We start from the raw sequence: 5,471 nt of genomic DNA, 5'->3' as shown, positions 1-5,471 counted from the left end.
CGAGAGCAGACACACCCTCCACAGGCCTTTGATGCTTCTGCCACCAGACAAAAACCAAATCAGAGCAGGCAGCAGCACTGAGAGTACAGGCCCGAAGCAGTCAGCTGTAAACAAGCCACACCAGGGGCTGCTTCCCAATAAACTGGTACTCTTGTTTTATGTGGACAATGATGATGATGATGATGATGAAGACAGCTGTGGGTAATTGGCTAATAAAAGCAGATGGGACTGTGACTGAGGAAACAACAAGCCTGAAAACAGAACTTTATAAAATCCAAGAAATCATACCTGGAGAACAAACCAAAACAAAAGACACGATCCTCCCAGAGGCTCAAACTTAACCCAGATCCCATTAAAAAAATACTGGAGACAGATTTCCAGTGTGATGACATTTTATTTATTTATTTGCTAGTAATTAGTTTAGTTTTTAACTGTTTCCCAACAAACAGTTGCAGAACTATTCCTTAAAATAAACTGTGCCTTCACCTATAAATAAATATTTCAACATGCCATATTTTCTGCATAAACGCATTCTTAAAAGTCTTACATTTCAATCAAAAAATTATACAGATTACTATATTTTCCGGAGTTTAAGTCGTAATTCTTTCATAGTTTAGCCAGGAATGCGATTTATACTCAGGAGCGACTTATTTTTGTGTATTTTTTTATACATAAAAAACCTTCATATATTAGTTATTTTCAAACTATCAACTGGTGACCCTTTAGCGGTTGTTTCTGCTAACAACCACTAGAGGGCACTGTATGTGTATATAAGTATTTTTTACTGACAGTAGCAGAAGAAGAAGTGTTGTCCAAAACAAACATGGATTAAAATCTGACAATTTTACTCTTAAACTTTGATATTTTTCGATGATTTTGTAGAATTTTTTAAAATAGATAAACCTGATCTCTCGATATCATCTGTGAATTTTGTGTATTATCAACAAGATATACAGTCAGTGCTTCCAAGTAGTGATGAGGCAAAACATTTGATGGTAGCTTCTCCCACAGAGGAGCGTCTGTCTAGTTTAAAAACATTTTCCAATTTGACAAAAGAGGTGAGAATCCTGGTTGGTGTGAACACAGACTTTCGCTGGGCTTGTCGGATTTGTTCGGAAACGACAGATTTTTCTTCCAAAAGTCTGACTTATATATGATTTTATTCTTGATTAGACATTTTTTGCTCCCGCGACTTATACTCCATGGAATACGCTAATTCTGGTTGTGTTTACTCATATTGAAGTTATTACACAGCTCCGTACACAACGCTCTGTCAAAATGTTTAGTTGAGTGTTATTGTGAATATGCTAACGCGGCTAACATGTAGCCGTGTCAAACATTTTTTTTATGTGTTGAAACTTAGCGTAGTCACAGTAAAGTTTTTTTTTTAAATGTTGCAAACAAGGTTGGGTGTTACTATGATTATGCTAACGCGGCTAAAGTGTGGCATGTCGCAAATAAGTTATGTCCAAGAAGTCTCACTCAGGGCAAATCCGAATTCCTCCCCTACCCCCAAAGCTTCGCCCCATCTCTACATTTATCCCTCTAAGCGCAGATATATGGAAAAATAGTGACTTCAAATCTGGACGTTACTTTGACTTGATGATGTCACAGTAATCTAAGTTACATGTAGCTGAAAACACTCGGAAAACACAAAACATCGATTTTTCATTTAGTTCTATATGCCTCTGTTTGGTGCAGTGTGATTCATGTGTTGTTCCCTCTTTCCCACTCCAATTCCAGATTCCGGGTGGATCATCTATGCTCCCTTTCTAGGCAGTGGACCTCGCCTCTGGCTCGTCTTATGCCCCCAGCTCCATCTGGATGAAGCTGCTACACTTTTCAAACATGTAGGTGTGGAGTTAGATAAGCTAATTCTTCTTTAAGTTCTGGTAAATTGCCCGTCTGTCCTGGGAGAGGGTTTTTTTCTTTTTAGAATTTTTTCTTACAGAGAAGGAGTGTGTAAGGGCAGGGATGTCCAATTTAGTTTTGTCTGTTTAGCTTAGCATCCAGCTATTGTTGATATCTAATGATTAATTTTAGATTTTTGGACAATTACCGGTGTTAAGTCTGTTGAGACAACTGTGTTGTGTAATTGAGCAACATAAACTTGAATTCTATAACTTCAAAAGGTCTTGCACCAACAAAAACTCATTATTTACATTTAAATGTATTTTTTTTGCGCTTCACAGCACACCCACGTGAAGAAATGCGTTTCTGGAGGATACCTAGTCTCAAGTCGCTATGGCGCCTCCTTAAATAAAAAGTTTGGACACCACTACAACTTCAAATGGCCCGACAATTGGATCAATAGGGAGTAGAATGAATGTAGGGAATTAATTCAGATTTGGCCTGACTCGTTTGTTGCGTCTTATAGTTTGTTTGCTCCTTATATACATAATTTTGAAAATAAACCATACATTTTCAATGTACTTTAGAGCGGAAAATACGGTAAATGGGACAAGAACTAGATGTGTTGCCAGTATTTTTGAGAGGGTGCATCTTAATTTTGGCTCCAATTCTTGGTACTTTACGGAATGCCTTGGGTGGTAACTTTTGTTTTTTGTTTTTTTCAGTTTTTAAAAACTAAAGCCTGTCCTGGAAGAGCGACACCAACAGGAGAGGAGGAGAACTGCACAAGCTGCCTATTGAACAGCTAAAGCTGGAAAACAAACTCCTTTCGAAGATACTTTTGGTCCTTCCAGCCAAAAAAAAAAAGAAAAAATGCTTGTAAATATCCAGATTTGTTTTTTATTAATGTTTTTTTTCTTGGTAGTTTTTTCTCCCATCACCACCTTCTGCTCTCTCACGCATGAATATTCAAGCACATTGAGAACTGGTTTTGTGGTACACGAATGCTCTTCCAATGATCAGAGATCTTTTGTTTTGCAACCGTTTCTTTCCTTTCTCCTATCTTAGCAGAGCTGGAACATTCAGACACTCACTTTGTGAAACAGGAGTTTTGGACACACCACTGTTACCTTACAATCAATAACCTTGTGAGTCCCTCCGTTGCTGCAGTCGAGTGATAACTCGCTTTGCAGCGGTCTATCTTTCAGTTTGGCGATTATCATCTCCGGGCTCGCTGGGTGTTTCTGTGAGCCTTCAGGGAACGCAGATGCAAATCTGGGCTTTGTTTTCCAACAAGCACCGCTCGGCTCTGAAGAGTATGTGTGCCTTAAAGCCTTCCGAGAGATAAAGGTGTGTACCGAGCAAACAGTTTGAGGAGTTATTCATCCTCCATGTCCACCTGCTTTTATTGTTCCTGTCACGTCTGTCTGATTACATAAACTGGACATTTCCAGCTAAATTTCCAGCTAAATGTAATTTTGTGAGTGATAATAAGTTCCAGCATTTTTTTAACCACCATTTATTCACTTTAGTGTGTTTTCTTCATAAAAGACTGCTTTTATTCCATTTACAGCTTTGTTGACTGGAAAGCAAAATTGGATTTTAACACAAGACCAAAGTCAGACTTACATTTCACAACTTCATTGAAACGATTCAGTCTTTGAAAAATATTTTAGCATACTTTTTTGTGAAAACGTTTATTTAAACTCCAAACAGGATAATAAAAATACATAATATTGGGGATTCTACTAATTAGCCTGAGGTTGAGAGTGGTGTTGCCACAAACGAATATTTTAAGAGTTGACTAATCACTAATTATTTTTTCCAATTAGTCGACTAATAGGGTCATGCATAAGGTGGATGTAAAACAAATCTTAACCAACATTAGCTTTAAACTAACTAAAAACTAGATATATTCACGCTGGCCTTATCTGTGATGATGCTATGTTGTGAGCTGAATTTACGCGCTGAAGATGCTAGTACTGATACCTGAAGATGCTGAAGCATAAAAGTCATTTATTTTAGCAGGCTAAAACATATTAGTTAAATGCCAAATATTAGTTAAAAATCAAATTAGCCAAAAAACAAATAAATACATAAAACAACCCTATGTTAGCCAAAACAGCTAACATGTAGCTGAACTATTAGCTAAACTCCAAATTAGCCTGAAAAAAACGGAAAAATCCTTAATTGGCCAAAACAGCTAGCATATAGCTGAAATATTAGCTAAACGCCTAAATAACAAAAAAATAAAAACCTAAATTAGCCAAAATAGCTAGCATGCAGCTAAAATATTAGCTAAAGGCCAAGTTAATATACGGGCAAAAACATTCATTTACAGGACATTGTCCGGAGTTCATTGAACACATCACACACACATTCTCATTGGCGCTGTGATCTGTCAATCATCCTGTTCGGAGGTTTGGGGAAAATAAAGGGAGGAGGGCTGGAGGATGAGAAGGACTGAAGGTGTTTGAGGATCGTAGACCCACTAATACGAAATGGACTAATAAAAATAGACTAAATACAACTTCTGTGGAGTGTTCTTCTGCTGTTTTTCTTGTTAAACACAAAATAAATAGACTTAAAACAGATGAAGTCTCTGCATCTCAGTGCAAGAAAAGGAATGCAGGACGCATCCTTCTTCAGTAATGATTATCTCGTTATCACGAGAAAACGATTGGAAAAAAAGTAATGCAGGCCGTTTTCAGATTCCGTATTCTCCGACTTTCATAGTTAAAATAGGCAGAAGACTCCAGTTACACATTTTGAGGGTTAAAATGTTAAAAAAAAAAAAAAAGTTTACTAGGACATGATTTCTGCAAAATAGTAGAAGTTCATCAGAAACCCACCTCTGAGTTGAGGGCGGGGCTGTTTTATGGAGTAAGCCAGCACTCATTTCCCATCATCCCTTTGTTTACACTCTCTCCTGCTAGCTTACAGCCAATCACAACCCCAAGCTAACATTAGCGGTGCAACCAAAATGCTAGCAATATGGTAGCTATCCAGCTGTACAGTTTGGAGCCAGATGCTAGCTCAGACGAGGAGCTCGTGGCTTGTTGTTGTAGGTCCTACGTCACTTCTACAATCTTTTTCCTGGCTTTTTTAGTCTGATCCTAATTTAACACAATTTTCAGAAATATAAATCCTCAAACGTGCTCTTTAAGTTGCTCTTAAACATTTCATTTGTGTTATTTTTTGCATAAAAATGAGTTTTAATCAGAACAACTGCATGAAGCTAAATGCTTCTCTCTCCAGGTTTTACTTTTCTTTAGAATTGACAAGAAACCTTAAATAACTACATTAGTTGATTATTTATTTATTTACTTTCTTCTAAAAACAGGAGAAACGTGTTTTAGAAGGAACTAGTTAGTGTCGCGGAAGGACGTGGTCTACCTGCAGATTTCAGGAGTTCCGTGTCGCTGCAGCTAGCATGTCTTCTCTCCTGCAGCCGCGTGGATGGATGGACGGTTCCTAAATCTTTCTCCAAGTTTGTTTCTCATTTCACAAAGTCACCGCTCAGCGTCTGTGTCGCCAAATTACCCGGAAATGCTTCCAGAAACTCCTGTTTACCCACGCGCGTGCTCTGAAAACAGACTCCTCGCGTGTTTACCTGGACT

General features: G+C 37.9%; 1 protein-coding gene and 1 long non-coding RNA gene across 2 annotated transcripts in view; one reads left to right on the top strand and one right to left on the bottom strand.

The window, feature by feature from the left end:
• LOC112161505 overlaps positions 1 to 2,725 on the top strand; it is a 7,358-nt gene extending 4,633 nt beyond the window's left edge. The window contains exon 2 of the long non-coding RNA XR_004949132.1: positions 1,744 to 2,725. This is a non-coding gene — a long non-coding RNA (uncharacterized LOC112161505). The remainder of the gene's footprint in view (positions 1 to 1,743) is intronic.
• LOC112161503 (protein kinase C epsilon type) overlaps positions 1 to 5,464 on the bottom strand; it is a 118,975-nt gene extending 113,511 nt beyond the window's left edge. The window contains exon 1 of the mRNA XM_024296669.2: positions 5,248 to 5,464. The gene's annotated coding sequence lies outside the window, so the exon portion shown is untranslated. The remainder of the gene's footprint in view (positions 1 to 5,247) is intronic.
• Between the last annotated feature and the right edge of the window lie 7 nt (positions 5,465 to 5,471).

The sequence above is a fragment of the Oryzias melastigma genome, linkage group LG15 (genome assembly GCF_002922805.2).
Source record: "Oryzias melastigma strain HK-1 linkage group LG15, ASM292280v2, whole genome shotgun sequence".
Taxonomy (NCBI): Eukaryota; Metazoa; Chordata; class Actinopteri; order Beloniformes; family Adrianichthyidae; genus Oryzias; species Oryzias melastigma.
The sequence above is the reverse complement of the archived record's forward strand: the minus strand, read 5'-3'. Positions and strand labels throughout refer to the sequence as shown.